This window comes from Gallus gallus, chromosome 1, assembly GCF_016699485.2.
Source record: "Gallus gallus isolate bGalGal1 chromosome 1, bGalGal1.mat.broiler.GRCg7b, whole genome shotgun sequence".
Lineage (NCBI taxonomy): Eukaryota > Metazoa > Chordata > Aves > Galliformes > Phasianidae > Gallus > Gallus gallus.
This window is the reverse complement of record NC_052532.1, coordinates 86,533,551-86,556,130: the sequence shown is the minus strand read 5'-3', so window position 1 is coordinate 86,556,130 and position 22,580 is coordinate 86,533,551. Positions and strand designations below refer to the sequence as shown.

Sequence of the window (22,580 nt, the reverse complement as noted above, 5' to 3'; positions counted from 1 at the left end):
GCCAGAACTCTTTCCTGGTACGGTGCCCACTGTTCCTCGAAGAAAACAGCCTGGGCTAAAAAAAAAAGAGACCTCACTAAGCATTGTCACAGGCTTCCCAGAGAAGCTGTGGAGCCTCCTTCTTGGAGGTCATCAAATAAGCTGCCTGGACATGGTCCCAGGCAACCTGCTTCTGGTGGCCCTGCTTCAGCAGGGGTTAGACCAGATGGCCTCCAGACATCCATTTCAGCCTCAACTGTTCTGTGATTGTTTGAAGGTTTGGAACTATACAACATGCTATTAGTTGCACTCATGTACAACTTGAGGCTGGCTTGTGACCACTCTTAAATTCCAGCTATTACAGGCTTCAAAAGCAAGTCTAGTCACTGGTAAATCATGTGCTCTCTCACATCGTTTCCACTGTGCCAGCAGTGTGCCCAAGATTGCCATTTTTAGCTCAAAGGTAGACTGAACAACTTCCATTTATTTGGGTAAACAGGTTCTCAGATGATCTTCATTTTGTATAAGATTTTGTATTAGTCGAAGATTACTTTAAACACTAATTCAGATGATTCTCAAGCACATAATTTATATTGAAGGTAAATGGCACACCACAGAAGTCTGTCTCAAACTTATTATCAGTGATAACCTCTGAGAGAGAGACACTCTGTTGTCTGAGAACTTTAGTCCTATAATACCTCAAAGTACCTTGAAATTGCAATGAATATATTCTTCAGTTCATGAATTTTTAAATGGTAAAATGTCAGATCTTACATGACCTGACCCCCACTATCTGGTTGTGTCATATTGTGCATCTAGTTTCCTCAGTGGGCATGCTCCTCTTTGCCCTATTACTAGGTACTTTACAGCTTCACTACTAATTGCACAAACTGAATCATTTATGACAGAAATCAGGGCAACAATGGAGACAAAAAGAACTTCAGTAAAGCATTGCAACTGGCGTACTGATGGATGCTGAATAGAAATGCCAGCTGTGTCTTATCAAAAGAGACAACTGAAAAAGAAAATCCCAACAAGGGCTTTGTGCATTCAGTGGTGCTTTGGTGTCTGTAGGAAGAAAACAGCAGAAAGGATTACTCAGAGCCTCTCTACACAGTAGGTCACACCACCACCCTGTGATGAGGTGTGGATTGCCATTTCACTGTTACTGCTACAGTGTTTTTTACAATACAGGATTTGCTACTGCATTAAGAACAGAAAGTGACTTTCTCTCTCTTTGACAAAGCTTCAGCTAGTTGTGCTGTATTCATGTCTCTCCAGCACGTTTTCTCTGCAACTTACTGAACTTCCAGCACTGAACAGGCAGTACTAAGAGCACAGCAACAGAGCTAGGAGCCTGACTGCTGGGTAACTCTTTCGGTAGAGAGTAAATAAGCTCCTTTGTATGAGGCAGTCTCAGGAGAGCTCTTCTCCAATTGGCACAGACTGTTAAACACACCCCTTCCTTGCAATGCAGGGAGAAAAAGTAATACCCTTTTCCTCTAATCTCTCCTGCAGCAATCTAATATATTCTCACTGGCATAGCCAAAGCCACTGGCTAATAGCATCTGGTGGTACAGCTGGAGCAACAAGGAAAGCTCAGGCAGTACGTGCAGGACCTGTGCAGAGATGATGATGAATGCAGGGCACGTAGGGGGCAAGTCATTTACGTTTTGGCAGTCTCCACAAAATAGGTCCCAAAAAGTCATCTTCTGTTGAGCAACAGGGCCTTGTGCAGCGTTACCACTGCAGTGTTTCCTGCTACCTGTCCAGCATCCCTATGTAGAGCAGTCACCTATTGGTGAGCCTCCTGGACTGATGTATGATACTGCAATTATGTTCACCTTGACTAACACAGCTAAATCCTTTTTGGGATCTAAAACTCTGATCTGAAGCTTCATTCCACAGGTAAACTCCCAGAGCTAAAAGGGACTGCATAGGGCAGAAGCAAATATTAAAAGGCCCCACCCCAGAGGTTTCAGTAATTTAATAAGGATAAATAAAGCATAGAGAAAATGATTATCAGTAGCACCTCAGCAGATTAGCACCTCACATACTGAAAGCGTTACAGGGTCTAAGTATTGCAGCATGAACATCTTGCTTGTCTATGAGCATGAGCAATACTGCAAACCACGTAGGAGTTGCATTTTAGATGTCTGAGATGCACAGTTAGCTTAAAGAGCCACAATCATTATTTTTAGACACGGATGATTAATTTGCTTTACCAAGACTCAAATGTAACATTATGTATGTAATACAATTAGAAAGCTATGTCTCTATTAATACTGTAGGCAAAATGCAGAGATAGGTTTATGAGAAACAGTGGGAGTCTGATAGTTATTTATACCTTCATCCTGTCTCTGAGCATGCGGACTTCAACCTGAAAGCTTAAGCACTTGAGAGGCATGTGCACTAATCAGTGTGTTACTGATTTGCCTTCAAATTCCACACTGGAACGTGTTTTGCCATGTTTAAATTGCTAGTCTAAGAGTCTAACAGGACATGACCATATGCTGAGGAGGTCAAAAAAGAGGACAAGCATGCAGAAATTTAGTACCACGTCTGGAAAGATAATGAAAAGCTCACTTCCTTCTATATGAATTTACTTTTTTCCAGATGTGTGACATGCCAGGAACCCAAGAAGTGTGATGCAAAGGAAGTTGTCCCACTTCATTTTCATCCAAGGAAAAATAAGAGTGCCATACCTTGGAGAGGTCATCCTAACACCTTCAGCACTCCTCTGTTAGGACCACAAGGCTAAATTCTCAACTTGGCTACACTATTAGCATCACGTAGAACAAATCTACATTTTTGTCTTTGCAGACTAATACCTAAATGTTGTCAGATCCATATTACCAGTACAAATTTTGGCCCATCTCTGCACATGTGCATTGTGTAGAAATAGTCATATGAAAAAAAAAAAAAAAAAAAAAAAACAAGAAAAAAAAAACTACCACCAATAAAAATCCAGTACCCAAGAAACTAAAAACCCACTGGAAAATAGCCAAGGAATCAGTGTAGTGCTGCACACTTAATAGAGAGCCTCTTCGTGGTTCTCGTTAATAAATTGCATTATTCTTGTTTTATTCCTTAGAGTTCAATGTTCTTAGTTTGTTTCTCATTCACCAAAGGGCAAGCAGGAAACAATCATACTCTACGGGGTCAAAGTATGCCTATGGATATGTTAAATAGGAACTAAAAGTACAAGGATGGAAGATGCCAGATCTGGAATACATCCTATGAACAGATGAAGCCAATCAGCTAGAAAGATTTAACCACTGTCTAATTGAAGTAACCATTTAATGTACTGAATACAGCTGAGGTTTTCTTTGCTAGCCATGCAAATGACAACTAATGCATCTCTACTTAAAGCCTAAGCTTCATTTTATTTTATTTTTTCCTGGAACAATGCTGGTGAACTGATTAGTTAGTGAATGTTTATAAAGAAATACATAAAGTAATCTACTTAGAGTAATACATGTGCCATGGCAGAGGGGTGATTTATGTCAAGACTAATTCTTCATGTTGTGTGCTTCACTGTAACTGATCATTTAACAAATAAACAGGAAATAGTAGAAACAAGCAAAAATGGTGGAGATATTCACTCAGTTAGCAATAAACTTGGGAGTATGTGAACATCCTTATTCTGGAGGGCTTTCCCAAAGTAGAAATAGGGTACCTAGATCTCCACAATCCATTGAATCCTCAAGGCCTTTCTGTACCCAAATCTAGAAATATCTGGTATCATGATAAAGTTTTGAATAATTGGCACAGATGTGTTCACATCCTGCACCATTTCAGTTACAGTAGAGCTCCAGGGAGCCAAGATTTTGCTTGTTGCGTATTCATTTATCATTCATTTAAAAAATGTGGCCATTTGCCAATAGGAACTGAAATGAAATCACTACCTTCTCACAGGCAATCCAACAATCCTCCAGTTGCAATGACATTCACTTACTAATGGGTTAGTTCAGTTTTAATCCGCTGTCTAGAGATGAATAGCATTAATTATTGTAATTGGTAGTGACAGTAATGGGTGCAACATTTCCAGGGCTAATTTACTCTACTTTTGTGAGGTATCATGCTAATGTGGCTATTCTGCTTCAGTACTCAAGATAACTAAAGCTAGCTCAAATGTCTTTCTACTGTACAATTTGCAGTGCCTCTAAATCTTAAGATTTGCAGTGTGTGCAATGGTATGGTGTTGCTGCACTTAGGTTATTGACTGGACCTGAATGTACTGAAGCATCCCGAAAGAAATTATGTGAACCCATCCAACACTGGCATTACGTATACAAAATGTTTTGTTCAGTGTGGCAACTGAGTTGGGAAAAAATATTGGCTTAATTAAATAATAATAAAGAACCCACTTACAACAGGTGAAGATAGGAACCAGATTAAAGTAGGTCATTTTGAAAAATTATTTTGTACTTTATAGATTCAGAGCAGCTATTTGACCCAAGTTTTTTTACCTCTCAAGTGAGTCTCTCGACTGCTAAGTTATTAGTGCGTGCTGAAGTAGGCCTCCCTCAGGCTCATCTGCTCAAACTGTTCCACTTTGAACAGCGTACTTAAATATTTGGTGAGCAACTAAAAATGATTCTGTAGTTGGTGGTCAGGATGCTCTCCTAGAATATAAGAGACTTAATTATTTATCCCAAATGGAATAACAACAAGAGTTACTTACAACAGTGATCCATCCTGCTAGGTAAATATCCTGAACAGAGGTCTACTGAATAAAACTGTGACTTTAAAGAAATGCTGAAATCTGAAGAGGTAGAAGTTTTTTTTGAAGTATCACTGGTAGTTGAAAAACTAGTAGAACATTCAAATATTAGAATAAAGAAAGGTTGAGGGAACAGGGCTTGTTTAGCTTGGAGAAGAGAAGGCTCTGGGGAGACCTCATTGTGGCCTTCCAATATTTGAAAGGAGCATATAAATAGGAGGGAGAACAACTGTTTAGGAGCATGGACAGTGATAGGACAAGGGGGAATGGTTTTAAACTGAAACGGGGGAGGTTTAGATTAGATATCATGAGGAAGTTTTCCACACAGAGGGTGGTGGCACACTGGAACAGGTTGCCCAAGGAGGCTTTGGATGCCCCATCCATGGAGGCATTCAAGGCCAGGCTGGATGTGGCTCTGGGCAGCCTAGTCTAGTGGCTGGCAACCCTGCACATTGCAGGGGGTTGAAACTAGATGATCATTGTGGTCCTTTTCAACCCAACCTTTTCTATGATTCTGTGGTTCTATGATTAGAAAGAGATCCCATTTACTAAAATAGAATTTAAGTCTGTTCTTACAAGTTACATTAAATAGGGTTATGTTTTTATATACACACTGGAAAGAAAAAATACAAGATCATGAAACAAATGATCAAAAATAATAAAAAGAAAAAATTACAGTTAATCTGAGTGGTTCCAAAAAGGCTTTTATGAAAATTAATCAGTATCCAAATTACATTAAATTCTTCTTTATCTGTTTTTCAAACCTCTGGCTTTTTTACTGCTTTTTTTTTTCCCTAACCCTCAATTTAATAAAATTTGATACCATTTAAAATGGAATCCTATTTAAAGTTATATAAATTCATACAGAGAGTAAGTTAAATTTCAGACTTGTGCAGAATATATGAAAGGTGGATTTTAGCAGAGATTTTAGCAGAGCATATATATCTAAAACCTGAAGAATAATAATGAAGAAAAACATACACTACCTAAAGAAGTGCACAGGATAAGATTCTGAGTAGACAGAGTGGTTAAACCTAAGAGCAGCTCCACTGACTGTGATTAAACCTAGGAGCAGCTCCATTGACCTACTACTTGACTCAGAAGAAAGAGAATGGGAAGTGACAGTTTGGGCTACCATGTCCAGCTCCCAGCTAGCAAAGGCCCTGATACCATATTAATATGCTTGCTGGGAGGAATTAAGCTCACGCTAGTCCCTTCTGCCTGTTCCAGAGCCCCCTCCCTATGATGCTCAGAAATCTTCCTCTCACATGCAGCTGAAATTTATTCATGGCCTGCTTAGACTCATTTGTTCCTGTGCCAACATTGTCCTTTGGCTTAAATTGCTCTCCTCCCTCCCTGGTGTTTATCCTCCCGATGTATTTATAGATAGCAATCAGATCCCCTCTCAGCTTTCATTTTGCTAGGCTAAACAAGCCAAACTTTTCCCAGTCTCCTCTCATAAGACAGCCACTCTATTCCCCTGTTATCCTCACAGTCCTCCTCCACACCTGCTCCTGCTTATGTTGCCAGTTGTTAGTTTATGCCAGGAAACTGAGACATTCACTTGAAGGCATCCATAAGTCTATAGGTCCCAATGAGATGCATCCCAGAGTCCTGAGGGAATTGGCTGATGCAGTTGTCAAGCCATTTCTGATGATACCTAAAAAGTCATGGTGAGCAGGTGAAGTCTCTGCTGGCTGGAAAAAAGGCAACATCACACAGCAGTGTGTCCTCACAGCTCAGAAGGCCAACCGTATCCTGGGCTGCATCAAAAGATGCGTGGCCAGCAGGTTGAGAGAGGTGATCCTGCCCCTCTGCTCTTGTGCTGGTGAGACTTCATCTGGAGTTCCTGCATCCAGATGTGGAGTCCTCGGGATAGGAGGGACATGGACCTGTTGGAGAGTGTACAGAGGAGGGCCATAAAAATGATCCAAAGGATGGAACACCTCTCCTACGAGGACAGGCTGAGAAAGATGGGGCTGTTCAGCCTGGAGAAGAGAAGGCTCTGAGGTGACCTGATAGCTGCCTTTCAGTATCTAAAGGGGGTCTATAAGAAAGAAGGGGACAAACTCTTTAGCAGAATCTGTTTGATAGGACAAGGGGAAATTGAAAAAGGGGAGATTTAGATTGGACAGAAGGAAGATTTTTTTTTTTTTTTTTGCAGTGAGGGTAGTGAGGCACTGGAGCAGGTTGCTCAGAGAAGTGGTAGAAACCCTGTCCTCTGAGATACTTAACGTTGGGCTGGACGGAACTCTGGGCAATCTGATCTAGCTCTGGATGCCCCCAGTCACTGCAGGGGAGAAGGTCTAGATGACTTTTAAGGGTCCCTTCCAACTCAAATGATTCAATGATTCTTGGAAGTAGCTGGTTCCCTGTTGACTGGGAGAAGGGTGCAATCCAGAATGAAATTAATGGGACTGAGCAGAGGCCACATACTTAACTACACTATTCCCTGAACCTCATAGCAAAGCTGTATTTTAGATTTGGAGCCCAATGATGAGCCCGAAGACTGATCACATACACCAAGTAATGTTTATGATGCCATTAAACAATAAGGAACACTAAACACTAAACATTGTCTTATAGGGGCAATTTAGATTTCACTTCACTAGTCATACAGATGAGTATTTATCACACTGAGATGTCAAACAGAGCAACAGCTCTTCACAAGCATTTGTAAGCATGTAAGATCTCAGATGCCCCCACATATGTATCTCCATCACCTTCCTGAAGAGGATATTTCAAGCTCAGGTGGTGGAAGCTGGCTCAGTACAGCACTCCACAGTCCCACCAGGAAGGCAAGATTTATAGAAAAACCTATTTTAGAGAGCATTTGACACTGACTATCCAAAGAACAGTGCAAAAAAGTTCAGATGCTGTTATTCTTTGAGCTTCAGCTGCTTCAAACCCACTCACCTCTGACACAGTTATGTATGGATGGGTTAGCCTGTGACAGTACTCAACAGGGCACTCGTTGTGGGATAGACCTGGGATATGCACCATGGGATAAAATAACCTGCACTATTTCAGGCCCATTGCAATGAGATGTATGCTCTTTGGGAACAACTAAATTAAAAGTATGCATTAATAGGGCTACTGTTCATATTTCATGTCAATGTATTTCTTCTGGACTATTTATAAATGTTACATGAAAAATTATTGGTCAGATTCTCAGTTGGCATACATTGATGGAGCTTCATTAGCTACAATGAAACCTATCATTGCACCAGCCAATCCGTTGACTATTTATTAATTAAGTTGTAGAACATGCCTTTGAAGGGGATTTTTCATCCCTCTATGTAATCCATCTAACCATATTTCTTTTTTCACTTTCCCATGGACAAAATATACTCTTCAGATTGTTGCCAAAACCTGCATGATTCACTATATTGGGATAAATCTGCCCTTCTGGAATTTATGGGCAGGGGCACTATGCTGAGTCTGATTAATCTGAGATTTGAAGGGCTTCAGTCCAGCTATAAGTTTCAGTAAAGAGCTGTAATTACAGGTTAAGTATAGCAATTCTAGATTGCTGAACATTGCTGTATTGATCTCTTTAAACCATTAAATATAGAAGTTCAAATTCATGCACAAAGGCAACACTTTTGAAATCCCAGTAATTTAGGGGGATTATGTTTCCAAACGTGGTACAGATGGCATAACACTTATCTAAGTAATGGCTTCTCTGTGCTGGAAAAATTGAAGAATGGGCTGCACAATTAGGACTTCCATTTTATTTTAAAGGTAATGTTTCATTGTACCACTTCCACATTTTTTTTTCAGTGAGGTGCTGGCAAAGGCAGACAGGTTATGGGGGAATGACTGGTTGACAAAACTCATATCTCAGTCATTAGCCCAGTGATTTTACTGGTTGCCGCTGTCCTGAACTGTATGAATGCAACGTTAAAACAGCAACTGTCTCTTCAATAATCCTCTTCTCCATGCTGCTTCAAGTGCAGGCAACCTCACTCTTTTTCCAGGGGAGCTAAGTAGTAGATAACATAAGGACTAAGGTGTGCTCCTGGTCAGCTGGAAGACATTATGGAGCATGTATACAAAATCATGTCAGTGGTGAGGCCTTGAGGTCTTGTCTCCTTAGGGTTAATTACAGCACTCAAGATGCTCTCATCTTATTTGGCAGCTCCCGATGAGGTCTCCTGCCCCAACTCATATTGGCAGGACCTCTTCTTATATCAGCTCTGCATGCCTGCCCACCCATTCTGAGTCTTCTGTCTTAAGGTATACGGAGAGGTATAATGGGAGAGGTGGGATTGTTGTCCATGCCCATCTGAGCAAAAGTAACAGAAACAAGCGAACAAATAAACAGAGAACTGGGTGCAAGGAACTGTTTTTCTTTCTTTCTTTCTTTCTCTCTTTCTTTCTTTCTTTCTTTCTTTCTTTCTTTCTTTCTTTCTTTCTTTCTTTCTTTCTTTCTTTCTTTCTTTCTCTTTCTTTCCTTCTTTCCTTCTTTCTTTCTCTCTCTCTCTTTCTTTCTTTCTCTCTTTCTTTCTTTCTTTCCTTCATTCATTCTTTCTTTCTTTCTTTCCTTTTTTTTCTTTCCTTTTTTTTCTTTCCTTTTCTTTCTTTCCTTTTCTTCCTTCCTTCCTTCCTTCCTTCCTTCCTTCCTTCCTTCCTTCCTTCCTTCCTTCCTTCCTTCCTTCCTTTCTTCTTTCTTTCTTTCTTTCTTTCTTTCTTTCTTTCTTTCTTTCTTTCTTTCTTTCTTTCTTTCTTTCTTTCTTTCTTTCTTTCTTTCTTTCTCTATTCCTTCCTTCCTTCCTTCCTTCCTTCCTTCCTTCCTTCCTTCCTTCCTTCCTTCCTTCCTTCCTTCCTTCCTTCCTTCCCTTTCTTCCTTTCAATTCAGTTGGCAGTTTTGATGTTTACTTAAATGCATTCTCTAAGTTCAGTTTTGTCTCTTTGTGCCTGTGATCGTATTAAAAGTGCCATGCAGTCTCTCCTCTAAGCTAGAATATTGGTATTGTGTGTCATCTGTGCAAAACACTTATGAGATCTGGTCCATAATTACAGCTTTCTAACATCATACAAGAACATTTCTCAGACCTACTAATTGTGCTGCCCTTTATGCTCCATCTTATTGATTAAACATCTGTTAGTGTTTTGGCGAAATGAGAATTCACTCGCAATGCAGTGTGTCTGCTATATTAAATTCTGTTTAAGTCAGCTCTAACTACAAGTTTGAGATACATGTATTGTATCTCCTTAATTGTATCCTAGTATTTTTGCCTCTGTTATTTGTGCTGTTTGCTGGAGGGCAGCAGAGTGTTCTAATGTTTTCTTTACAGAAAAGTCGAGTTATATTTCCTTATTATTATTTTTTTCCCCCAAACTTGAAACATTTCAGGTGGACAAATACTTTGGAACATTGCAAATAATGCAGTAGTACAGACCTTTACCCTCTTCATATATCACAATCCAACTACACAGTAAATGTTACCCTTTGTGGGAGTTAGTTTAAAAAAAATAATCAATCTCTGCCTCCCCCCCAGAAAAAGAACATAAGGACTATTTAATTAGACATTCGTAATTGTGAAGAATTTCCTTTTCAAGGAGGACAAAAAAAAAAAAAAAAAAAAGAAAAGAAAAGAAAAGATCTTTGAACAAGATCCCTCTGCTTCTACTCTTCATAATTCAAATTAAAATAGAAAAGATGTTGGTATGCTGGTAACCTCTGGGAAATTAAATGAGTAACTCTAGCAAAGGGATTGCAGAGAGCAATGCAGAGATTCTCTTTCCATTCCTTGCACTTTCTAAAAAATCAGAAGTTCTGCACAAAAGAAATCCAAAAGCTGACACAAATAGAGAGGAGCAGAGTTTGTTTCACTGCTGTCCAATGTTATTTCAAATTGACTTATCCTTTCTTTATCTCATTTGCTGACTGATAAAATCTTGACAGTATTAAAAAATAATCTGAGTCCTATTGCATGACTTGCTTTCCTTCTGCATGTTTTATGTATATTGATTGGTGAAATGAAAAAAATGCTAATATCCATATGTTGTCACATCAAGAAAATGTGGACCACTTCTTTTCCCAAATTATATTATGTCTGGATGATTTTGCAAAGATCTGGGAGCTGAGCTTGCATTCAGTACTGAGACAAAATGAACCAACTCAACAAAGGAGCAAAATTAAATTACTTCTACCCATATTTTATCCTTTTGACATGTACTTTCAGTGTCCCTTCCTCCATCATCTCCTTCGATCTGAGAGTCACAGTATCACTACTGAATCCCTGCCTAGCAATAAAAATACTGTCTGCAGCTGTCTCCGATCCAAACCCTTGTGAAGTCAAAGAGAGTCTTTGCATTGACTTAGGGAGGTTTGATCAGGCCCTTTCCCTGCTGTGGAAGAGAATGGAAATCCTACTCCAGTGTTTTGAGGGCTTTATTCTCCTGCTTCAATATTTTAGAGCCCAATTTGGAACACAATAGCAGTCTCTGAAGCTTCAGATGAAAAACTCACTGGCTTAAATGAACACACATGGATGAATGTTATGCTGGACAAGGGCCTTCAAGCTTTATCTATACTCCACATTCAAGAAAACGTGGCACCTTAGGGAGACACGTACTGCCAAAAAGCAAAACGAACATGCCAAGTAACAACAATGAGAAGAACTGCAAGAACAAAAAGCTGCTTTTGGACTCCTACTGCTGTCCCAATTAAAAAATAAATAATAGAAAAATTAAGCTAGCAGACGTTGAGGCTATCAGAAAACTAAAGCTTTCTCAGGGCTGCTCAAGACATTTTTCATCCCCCAAATTAAACAAACAATCCATCAATTAACACCTATATTTTTATACTTCAGCAAGGATCTGAACAAGTCAGTTCCTGTACTAAATTTAGTATGTAAAATCCAGTTATAGAAACTCTTCTTTTGACTCAATAAAGAATAGTTAGCACCTTAGAAGCAACACTGAAATTCTCCTCTTCTGCAGAGGTTTGATCCTGTGGTCACTGACGTCTTTGATTAATTATTGATGATTTCAAGACTGCACGGTCAAAACACAGTTGAGTTGTTTTTACATCTCAAAATGCAATCAGATGTCTAAACATCTTTAAAATTCAGTTACACAGATGTCTAAAGTCTACTTTACACTGGCATTCTACTTATTTGAGTGGATGTCCTTTATTTCACCTAGTGAACTCTGAGCACATGCAGATGTCACCGGGGGCAGATATCATCTCCATGCGCAAGGAACAGTTGGGGTCAGTTCCCTGTAGCTCCTGTGATGTTTTATTAAATGCCTTGATCATGAGGTATCCTACTGCTTCATGCTCCTAGGCAGTGGCCTGGGGAATTATATGGCCTTTGTAAAAATCTAAGGGGTGTTTTCAAAGAGTTGGGATCAAAGATTTTATGTATATATGTGCATGTGTATGCACATATGTATACACATTTATACATATACACACATATATATATGCACACTCATGCATACGTACAGTCATATGATCAGTAGAAGGACATAAAGAAGACACTGAAACATTGAGCGTGAGCCATTTTGAGTCAGTGAGGCAGTTTATAAGAATACTAAATTATTGCTCTGAAACCTGGGATTGTGTTTTGCTTTGTAAAACTCTGTCCTTAATTATAGACAGTGTGAGAATTAGGAAGAACCTGCATTTTAGTACTGAGTCAGCTGTGACTCCAAATATCTGGAACAGGAAAAAGGATGTGTGTGAGTTTCACATGCTTTGCGAAGTGCTCTCGCACACAGATATGCTCAAACATAATATTTATTTATAGTAACCAGTTGACTTATGGCTGGTTTGATTCTCCTCACTGAAAAAATTGTCAAATTCTCCTTTTCAACTCATCTCTGATGCATGAAGTGCCCAGGGCATAGCTTATGGTTAAAATGCAACCCTACCAAACAATTTACAAGAGCTTTTAGGATTAAATGCAGAGCTCCAGTTTTAAATATGGATAGTCCCAACTTCAGAAGGCATTTAAAAACATGCTTCAGTATCAGCAGCTCAGGGATATCCTCACTCTTGTTCCAGGACAGCAAAAAAATAATAATAACAATAACAATAACAATAATAATAATAATAATAATAAATCCTCACAGTTCCTGCACTAGCTGATGGAAAGACTTCTGGATAAAGCTTTGTGGAAGGCTGTCTTTAACTTCCTCATGGTAGTAGTGTGACCCACTGAGTTACATTATACAGGTTCTTGGCCAGTTTTGTCTGGGCAAAGTCAGCTGTCTTTGCATCTCTGGGAAAGGGGTGAAACTCTTTCATGGTGAAAGATAACAACACACCAGAAAGCTCTTAAAATTTTGCTACAAAAAATTACATCATTTTTTTGTGGCTTTAGGGATAAATTTAACAGAGTGGGAAAAGCAGCTAAAAAAATGCATTTTGTAACCCTTTTGTTTGAGAATTCTTCTCCTTGCCTGGTCTTGTTTTGGACAGCTTGTGATGGATTCATGATGTACAATACTTAGCTTAATTCATACACAAATATCACAGAATCACAGAATTGCAGGGGTCGGAAGGGACCTCAAGAGAACATCAAGTCCAGCCCCAGTACTAGAGCAGCTCCCTACAACAGGTCACACAGGTAGGTGTCCAGACAGGTCTTGAATATCTCCATAGAAGGAGACCTCTCTGGACAACCTGTTCCAGAGAGCAACCTGTTCCTGCTCCGTCACCCTTACTGTAAAATACGTAGAAACTGCTCCCATTATCTAAAAGTGCAACTGCAAAACAGAATTGACATTGTACAGGTGAGATCACATCTGTCATAACAGGCAGATCCTGTTGGAGCTCTCCTCCAGATGCTTCCCTCCACTTCTGAAATAAAATTAATTGTAGTGGGCAGCCATCACCTTTATATCAGTACGGGTCTCAGAGCAAGACCCAGATTTCACTGTGTTCGACTGAAGCCATGTATGCTGTCTCTCTGCAAGAAGCCATGTCTAAATTCACTTTATACCAAGCAGACCAAAAATCCCTTTTGAAAGGTGACAGGTCAGTGCATTAAGCAATTGCTCCACTGGTGGGGTTAAGATGGATAAATTACAGAGAAGTAAAGCCCGACACTAAAAACACCAGGTGGATCAAGGACACTTCTATCCATTCTGGCTCATTAGACTTAGGACAACGAGGTCAGCAATGTTAAATTTAATCACAAGGCTTCCTAGAGGGTATGGTAAATGTGTTGGCAAATTTTCATACCATATTCAAGATAATATATCACCCACAGCTTGAGAGGTAGCTTGCCTGTGTTTTAAGTATCCACACTATTTATGGTCAGTTAAGACAAATCTTTATTGTTTTTCAACCATGATGAGTGAAATTCATCTCAGGCATTTAACTCTCACCCTCTAGCTCCCTCCCCCACCCCCCATTAAAAACAGAGGAGCTGTAGTTCATGTGTGTTAGCACTCAGTTTGGCATCATCTTTTTAATGGAAAAATAAACCAAGCTGTCTATTCTAAATTGAATCAGGCAAAATAAATAAGCAAACCAGATTTTTCTTTGCTGTAGGCACAGAGACTATGTCCTGAATGGAGAAGTCTAATTAGTTTTAAACTCTTTGGAGAAAACAGTGTCTTTTTGTACTCTGTTTGTAAGGTCCCTGACACAGTGGGTGTCTGTTCTATTGCTGCAACTTTCATGCACTACAGTAATAAAAATAATCAACAGTAATAATACTGTGTAAGTTATTTAACATTGAGCCTTCTTGAGTGAACTCCGTCTCGCCTCTGGAAGGTCCACTGGCCCTCACAGAATAATACAGTACATGAAGAAAAGAGTGGCACAAGCAACTTCTGTGCTACCGATACCACTCTCACACAGCTCAGCATGTTATAAATATTAAAAGATATTGAGAGAAAGCAGGAGTAGGTCGTTCCTTCCCTCTCTTCTGCTGTCACGTATCATCCTGGACAAAACTTTACCATGCTCTACTAGAGTACCGTTTTGCTTTGCTACTGCCAGGACAGCATAGCAGTCCAAGACCTCCATTACTGGAAAAAGCGCTGGTTGCCTTGATGGTAATCTTTCTGCTCATTTGCAGATAGCCCTCACATGTGGTGGTGTTGCTCCTAGTCACAGAAGAATTATCTGCCATGTAACAGGGGTCCTACCAATGGATGCGTGCTTTGCAGCTGTTGCTATACATACTGCCATGATGGGCTATCTAGAGTGGGCCAATCCATCATCCTGAAAAATGTTTGAATGATATTACACACGACTAGCTTAACTGTAAATTGTTAGCTAGAATCCAAAGTGGGAGAGAGTAAACATAGGCCCTGGCTAGCTTTATCTCACTCCATAAATTCTTCATGCAAAGAAATTGAAAATAAATAAATAAATAAATAAATAAATAAAAATTACATGTCTGAGCCTGAATGCACTACTGATCCTATTAACCTTATCTAAGGTATACAAACTTAAAAATAAAATAAAATAAAATAGTGATGAACATGTGTTAAAACAACTAACTGATTACACTGAAATTTTTTACTTAAGATTTCTTAGGGAAATGTCAAGACAAAGGCTTGGTGTTATTTCACTGAATTAACAAGAAAAAAGAACAAAATACATCATAAGCCCGAGAGAAGAGAAGAAAAAGTGGTAGTGGAATAAACCTACATGGTATCTATAACTGGTATGTACTAATGAAGGGGACAGTTCTTAACAACACAGCAAAGCAGATCCAGTTTAGTCTATAGAAATGTCCCTAAGCTACTGATTCTCTTGGCAAGTGCTGGAAAGACTCTCCGCAGTCTTCTGCGGTGGCAAAAAAAATGCCAGATGATGCCACATTGCGCCTCAGAAGGCCACAACTTTTATGGTAAGAGGTGTTTTAGCACTAAATTGTATGCACGTTGTCTTACCTTCTCAGGGTTCTCAGTGGGTCTAGTTGGGTATCACAATGTCAGATAAGTAACAGCTATTGAAAAGTCAAACTCAGTTAGCAGTAGTATGTGAGATACTGTAATTATTACCCTGTAATTAATTGCACAACTTAGATATTTGGCACAGGATCGAGAAGTTAGCTTGTTTCTTATGACATACAGTTTTTAGTGGCTGTAGGCGAGATCTGAAGTCTGACTGTACACTGATCAGTAACTTGCTCAATTACATATGCCAGGATGAGCAAGTACTAAAAGGCTAACAATGCGATTGAGTAGAATTTCTTATTCACTTCAGCCCTCTATTTCCCTACCAGTGCATAAAGAAAAACAGATTGCTTAAAGGTCAGCTGATTATGCCTTTGTATTTGTATCACCTTTTCCTGTTGAAATTCCTACAGCATGTAGAAAATAGGAGAGATAACTCGACCACAGGTAATAAGGAGACTTTCAGAAGATACACTCAATTCCCCTCAGCTTTAAATACAGACACTGCAAGCTGCTCTGTTTTCGGTACACGAATAGCATAACCAATTAAAAGAACAGGGGACCATTTAGGCAGGCAGAGCTAGGGAGCCTTTTTATGCAAATCTCTATTGTATCACCAAAGCCAAGGCAGCAGTGCTGATTTACACAGGCAGATGAGTATCGGACACGAGATAGGATTTTGCCCAGACCATCTGTCACAAGATCTCTACGCTTAAAGTTCCCTGGGGTTCTTTAATGACTAATAGTCAGCTTTTTCACAGTTTTTATGCCTACTCCAAAAGACAACACACTGAGAATATGGATACTCCTAACCTCATGCTGGGGTGTTGATTCATTGCAGATTTGGCAGAGTATTGATTCATTTCACTGAAAACCCAACATTTTTTCTTTAAACACTCTAACTTTTCCTAGGACGTGTACTGTCCAAATACTTATCTTCTTCATTAAAACACTCTGATCGATTTCTGTGTTCTGCAGATGAAGGCATGTCAAGTTTAATTCATGAACAAAAAAAACCTGCATAAATAACTCCACTACAAACACTAAAAAATAGATAAAAAACTTGTTTTTAGACCTGCTGGGAGTTTGTTGAATACACACCATAATTTTATACTATTAAAGACATTTTACTGGTCAGTATGTTTTCCATGTCACGTTCTAGGACAGACTTGAGCTGATGCCCAAATTAGTTTGAAATACACTTCATTTCATATAAATAGAGTCATTATGGTTCTGTGGTATGTCTTCTACATAACACAATCTTAATATCATGTTTTAGATTCTTAGAAATAACTGCAAAGAAGAGGACATTTAATCATCTCTTTGCCTGCATTAATTTGTGTATCTGAGAAATCAGTGTTTCTAGAAGACTGTTTTACAATTATTGTCCCTCACCTCCTATTTGTTTTACACTGAGGGCAATAAGTTCAGAACCACACGAGGGTTCCTGTTACATTACAAACTCTCATGATCCAGATGGATCACTGGATGGTTGCAAATTGAGTTCTGACATTGTGAATGGTCTGTCAACCGATGCAATTCAATTGATAACCAAACATCCCTGAAATGTGAAGCCTTGTTCACAATTCTTATGAAATGGGTCAGTGGTATCAGGTCATTGCTTGGTAGGAATGTGTCCACATCCACTGTCATCTCCCTTATTGTGCATCTGCTGACCAATTTCATGTTGCTGACAAGAATCTGCCTGTCTGCAGACACGACACCCACTTGTACCCAGTTATTAGCAGCAAACAGCATAGCTCTCTCATGGACCATTTTGTTTTCTCTCAATTAGAAGTCAAACTATAAAGCATAGATATCTTTAACGAGATGGATCTACTATAGTCTGACAGCTTTTTGTTGTTGTTGTTTGTTTGTTTCTTTGTTTGTTTGTTAATAAGGGATGAATCAGATCATGTTATGAGAAGAATGCCTTTTCTCTCTTTTAGCCTCCTAACTGGGGCACCTTACACTGGAGCTGGGATAGAGATTTTACATGCCTTCCATCATTTTGTGCAACCCTCTGAAAATGTTTAAATGGTCTCCATAGCAGCTTGGGAGAGAAAAGTAAGGAAAAGTCTCTGCCCAGAACAAAAACCCAGAACAAAGCTGTGTTCAAAGACTTCCTTCAGGACATCAGAACAAGCTGCATTACCTGGGGCCTGCCATGGTCAATCCAGATGTGCGGTCACTCTGGCACACCATCTGAATTAGTGTAATCTGGTAAACTCATCAACATCTCAGCAAGGAGGCTTATGACTGAGACAACACAAAGCTGGTTCATTTTCTCACACAGAGAGGACTTGGAGCATGCATCAAGGTAGTAAGTCAGGACAACTCCTGTTAATGCTGTGTCTATTTTTAGAACTGGAAGAACTTCCCAGGTCTGTCATTCCAAGGCTTTATGTTTAGGTCATGCTGGTCCTCTGGCCCATAAAGGAAAGAGCCATGTCCTTTGTATTGTACAGATGAATCCTCACTGAATTTAATGGGGCAGAGCCTCGTTGGTGTTTAAATCTACATGGCAAGAAAAACCTTTACTAAACGCAGTTCTCTGCCATGTAGAACAATGTGAATCATCTGGCATGAGGAGGAGGTGAGGGACTCCTCAAAAGCAAAGGAAAATAAAAGGTAGTGTCATTTTGCAGAATGGCCAGCACCTATCCTTCTCCCTAATGTTTTATTTAGTTAGTTAGTTCAAAGGAGAAAGAAAGGGAGAAGGAAAGTGCCGAACTTCCTTTTCTGTATGCAGAGAGCACTTTTTTGGAAGGCCATTAGGATGCTGCATGGAGGTGTGAGCACCCCTGTGTTAATTTAAAAACTCAGTTGGTGATCTTGAGGCAAGCTCAAGGCTACTCTGCATAAAGTGTGTGCATGTATATTTGTACAGTGAAAAAGTCAGGCTTTGTGTTAACTGCATTCTACTTCACAGACCCTTCACAACTTAAGTACTGTGGCCAGTCCCTACTGTGCTTTTAATTTCCTTGCTTTATGTTTTCTTAGTGGATTTTTCCTTTTTATAGAATATTATTTTTCAGCTCTGATTTTCAAAGGCCTTCACTGTGTGGAGCTTTTCTCTGCTGACATGCTTGTGGGGGGGCTTTGGCTTTCATTTAGCGTTCCAGCTGGGTTTCTGGGGCATCAGCTTAAGTGCAGAATTCCCCCAGGAATATCAACGAGTCCATCTTATTCCCTTTAATATTTGCTGTATGCTTCCTTACTTTCAACTAAACAGACACATTTAGTAACCACCACTGGTTACCTCTCTCGACAGCTCCTCCACTCCCCCACTTCCAAACACAGAAAGTACAAAAAACAGACTTTGCTTCAGAAGTGACACTGGTGGGGGAGAACAACCGGAGGAATGGTCAAGCCTGTTATTGCCAAAATACAGGAATTCAAGCCAGAGCTCAATGAAAATAAACAGTCTGTTGAAAAAGAAGGTGAAAAGTGAATGGAAGTTCTGCTGCCTCAGGGTAAATAACCTCACTATTTGCTCCATCACTGAAGCCTCTCCCTAGAAAAGCACTTAAGCAGGTAAGCCCGTCCTTACTGAGGAGAGCATTTTAACATATGCTGAGATTTCAGCAAACATGCAACTTAATTCAAAGCATTTCTATGAATTATAGCCTACACATTAGATGCTGAAATAAATCTTTTAAAATTATTATTTTTACTGGCTAAACATCATCACCGGCCAGTTTAGGACACACTGCATTGCTTGTCATTTAATCTCTGCTATTAGTGTTTTATTCTCGATATCTATGGACAATCCATCTGCCCATTCTCTTCCTTCTCCCCTAGCCATGCAAACACGCCTCACACATCCAACCTGCCCACACAACTCTTCTGCCTGACTTTGAGCTTCCCTCCACATGCTGCAAGAGTCACTGAAGTACAGTTGTTGAAGGGTAAAATAATGTCAAAACAACTGCAGAACACTGTATAAACAAGAGTAAATAAAAGCCCAACCCTCTCTTCAGCACTCGCACCTTGTATAATCTTTCACACCGCCACAGCATTAAATAAACATCCTTAATGCTGTTTCTGATGGCTCTACTCTGAATTACTTTGCAGAGATGCAAGTGATGAAACAGGGTACTAGACTGAGAAAACAACAATCACAGTCATGAAGTTTTGGTCTGTTACCTACTACATATTACTCATTCTTGGAGGAACTTCTCTGACTGACAGTGGGATGAGCAAGAAGCCAGCACGAAAGGAACAGCTATGGCTGGCAGAGGGCCGCTCCTCTGTGGCTGGCACTGAACCACTGCAGATGAAGAAATCCATACACACTGGAGAGAAATCATAGTATCATAGAATCTTTAAGGTTGGAAAAGACTGTGAAGGTCATCCAGTCCAGCCATCAACCCATGTACCTCAGTGCCATATCTTCACGGCTCCTGAACACCTCCAGGGACTGTGACTCCACCACCTCCCTCAGCATCCTGTGCTAATGCCTCATCACTCTTTCTGAGAATGTTTCCTAATATCCAACCTGAACCTCCCCTGATGCATCTGGAAGCCATTACCTCTTATCCTGTTTCTGTTACCTGGGATAAGGGGCTAACCCCCACTTCGCCACAACCTCCTTTCAGGTAGTTAGTTAGTTAGGTAGTTAGTTCAGGAGAACACCTTTTAACTACCTGGAGCTGAAGAATTAATTTGAGGTGAGCAGATTAGTGTTCAGCTGAAGCCCTACAGGTGACATAAAGGATGCCATTTTTTCTGCAGAGGGATGAGTGCAGTTTGGGCAGGATCACATGTGTCCCTTCATCTGTGTTTGTGTCTCTGGGCACATGGTCATGCTCTGGTTACAAGGGGTGTAACTCTGGCAAGTCTGAGCTACAGGAAATGAAGGTCTTAAGCCATTTGTCTGGACCCAGGTTTGGTTTCTGGACCCAGGTTTCTGAACGTCTGGGAATCTCTTGGTTTTTGCAAGCATGGGATAAATCAGCTCTAAAGCCAGGCACAGGTTAATACACCTGAAGTACACTAGAGCTGTGACTGGTGAAATGTGTCTAGTGGAGCCAGAGGCTCACCACTGGTGCAGGAGGGTATTGTATTCCCCTGCAGGAAAATCCAGAAGAAAAGAAAAATGAAAACAAGTGAGAACTTCAGCCACAGCACACGAAGGTCCCTAGCGGTTTCAAAGCCTGTGGTGAAGCACACAACTGCGTGGCCTTTGCAAGCAGGCAGCGTTGCCCTGTGCTTCAGAGAGAAGGGTCACATTGCTGTGCCAGGCCACTGCAGTGACCAAGGGACAAGAACAAGCCATGTCTGACATGCTAATGGGGCTGAAGACTCATTCCACTGTCCCCTGAGCTGCCCAAGGGAGCAGCTTTGCTTCCTGACAGTCTTTTCTGCAGTATCTCTTAAAAGCAAAACAGATTTCTGCTGCTTTCACGGTGTGCCACACATGGATATGTAGTTTATTTGAGATCACTTGCGCTTAAGTTTATGCTGGTTGTACCAAAATCAGATGCAAGCTCATCTGTACGTTGGCATCTGACCTGAGAGCAACGAGAAAAAAATCCACCCACCTGCAACATCGCAGTGGCTTGCAAAAATAAAACCAGTAAGCAGGGAACTCTCCTCATGAGGAATGATCACAGAATGTGCCAGCATCAGCTTGCTGCCTTGTGCTGAAGCTCCTGCAAAAAAACGCCCTGTCAGTGGACACTCCTTAAGAACTGTAATTGTCGCATTTTCCTCAACCTTTGGCCTCTACTGCTGTCGAAAGTAAAACCTTTGTTGAGTGTCGAGTGTACTGTGGGTCTGAAAAGCCTGTCATGTAAGAAGAGCCTCCAGCCACAGGGAAGGTATGAATTCTCTAACTCCATTTCCCTTCACAGAGCCTAAATGCCTTTGAGGAACCATTCGGTATTTGTGGCATTTAGCGGAAAAGCGTTGTAAACAAACATTTACATGATCATTAGGCACTTTTACACAAAATGCATTGCTAATCACCAACTCCCATCACAAAGCCTTCATAACTGCAGCTCATTTCTTTAAAACCTTACAGAAAACTATTGGAAAGACTCACGCACCCATAATGAGGACAGCTGCCCAGAGCTTTGAGCAGGGAACACAGTAGGACTTTCACAATCTCCTCCCATAGCCTCTGTGAAGTATAAATAATTAGAAATAAAGTGTGAAGAATTAGAATAAAGACACTGTTCTTATATGGTGTAAGATAGCTGGTGGGCTAGTTTTCCTTGGGGGCTTTCTTGTGCTTAATTTTTTAATCAGGTTATTTTTATTTATAGCATTCCAGGTATTTATACAAACTGGGGGAAGATCTCCTTGAGAGCAGCCCTGCAATGAAGAACTTGCGGGTCCTTGTGGACGAGAAGCTGGACATGAGCCAGAAGTGTGCGCTTGCAGCCCAGAAGGCCAACTGTGTTCTGGGCTGCATTAAAAAGGGGGTGGCCAGCAGGGAGAGGGAGGTGATTGTGCCCCTCTACTCAGCTCTTGTGAGGCCCCATCTGGAGTACTGCATCCAGGCCTGGAGCTCCCAGCAAAAGAAAGATGCAGAGCTCTTGCAACAAGTCCAGAGAAGGGCCACTAAGATGATCAGAGGGCTGGAGCACCTCTCCTATGATGAAAGGTTGAGGGAACTGGGCTTGTTTAGACAGGAGAAGAGAAGGCTCCGGGGAGACCTCATTGTGGCGTTCCAATGCTTGAAGGAAGCTTATAAACAGGAGGGGGTAACATCTGTTTATGAGGGTGGATAGTGACAAGAAAAGGGGGAATGGTTTTAAACTAAGGCAGGGGAGGTTTAGGTTAGATATTAGGAGGAAGTTTTTCACCCAGAGGGTGGTGACACACTGGAACAGGTTGCCTAAGGAGGTTGTGGATGCCGCATCCCTGGAGGCATTCAAGGCCAGGCTGGATGTGGCTCTGGGCAGCCTGGTCTGGTGGTTGGTGACCCTGCACATAGCAGGGGGTTGAAACTACATAATCATTGTGGTCCTTTTCAACCCAGGCCATTGTA

At 40.6% G+C, this 22,580-nt stretch overlaps 1 long non-coding RNA gene across 4 annotated transcripts in view; it reads right to left on the bottom strand.

Moving 5' to 3' along the window:
* The window catches only part of LOC101751304, a 423,708-nt gene that overhangs the window by 119,327 nt on the left and 281,801 nt on the right, over positions 1 to 22,580 (bottom strand). The window contains exon 4 of one of the 4 annotated variants that reach the window (XR_006930981.1): positions 21,127 to 21,237. The exons of the other annotated variants lie outside the window; for them this stretch is intronic. This is a non-coding gene — a long non-coding RNA (uncharacterized LOC101751304). The remainder of the gene's footprint in view (positions 1 to 21,126; positions 21,238 to 22,580) is intronic. 4 annotated transcript variants of the gene reach the window in all.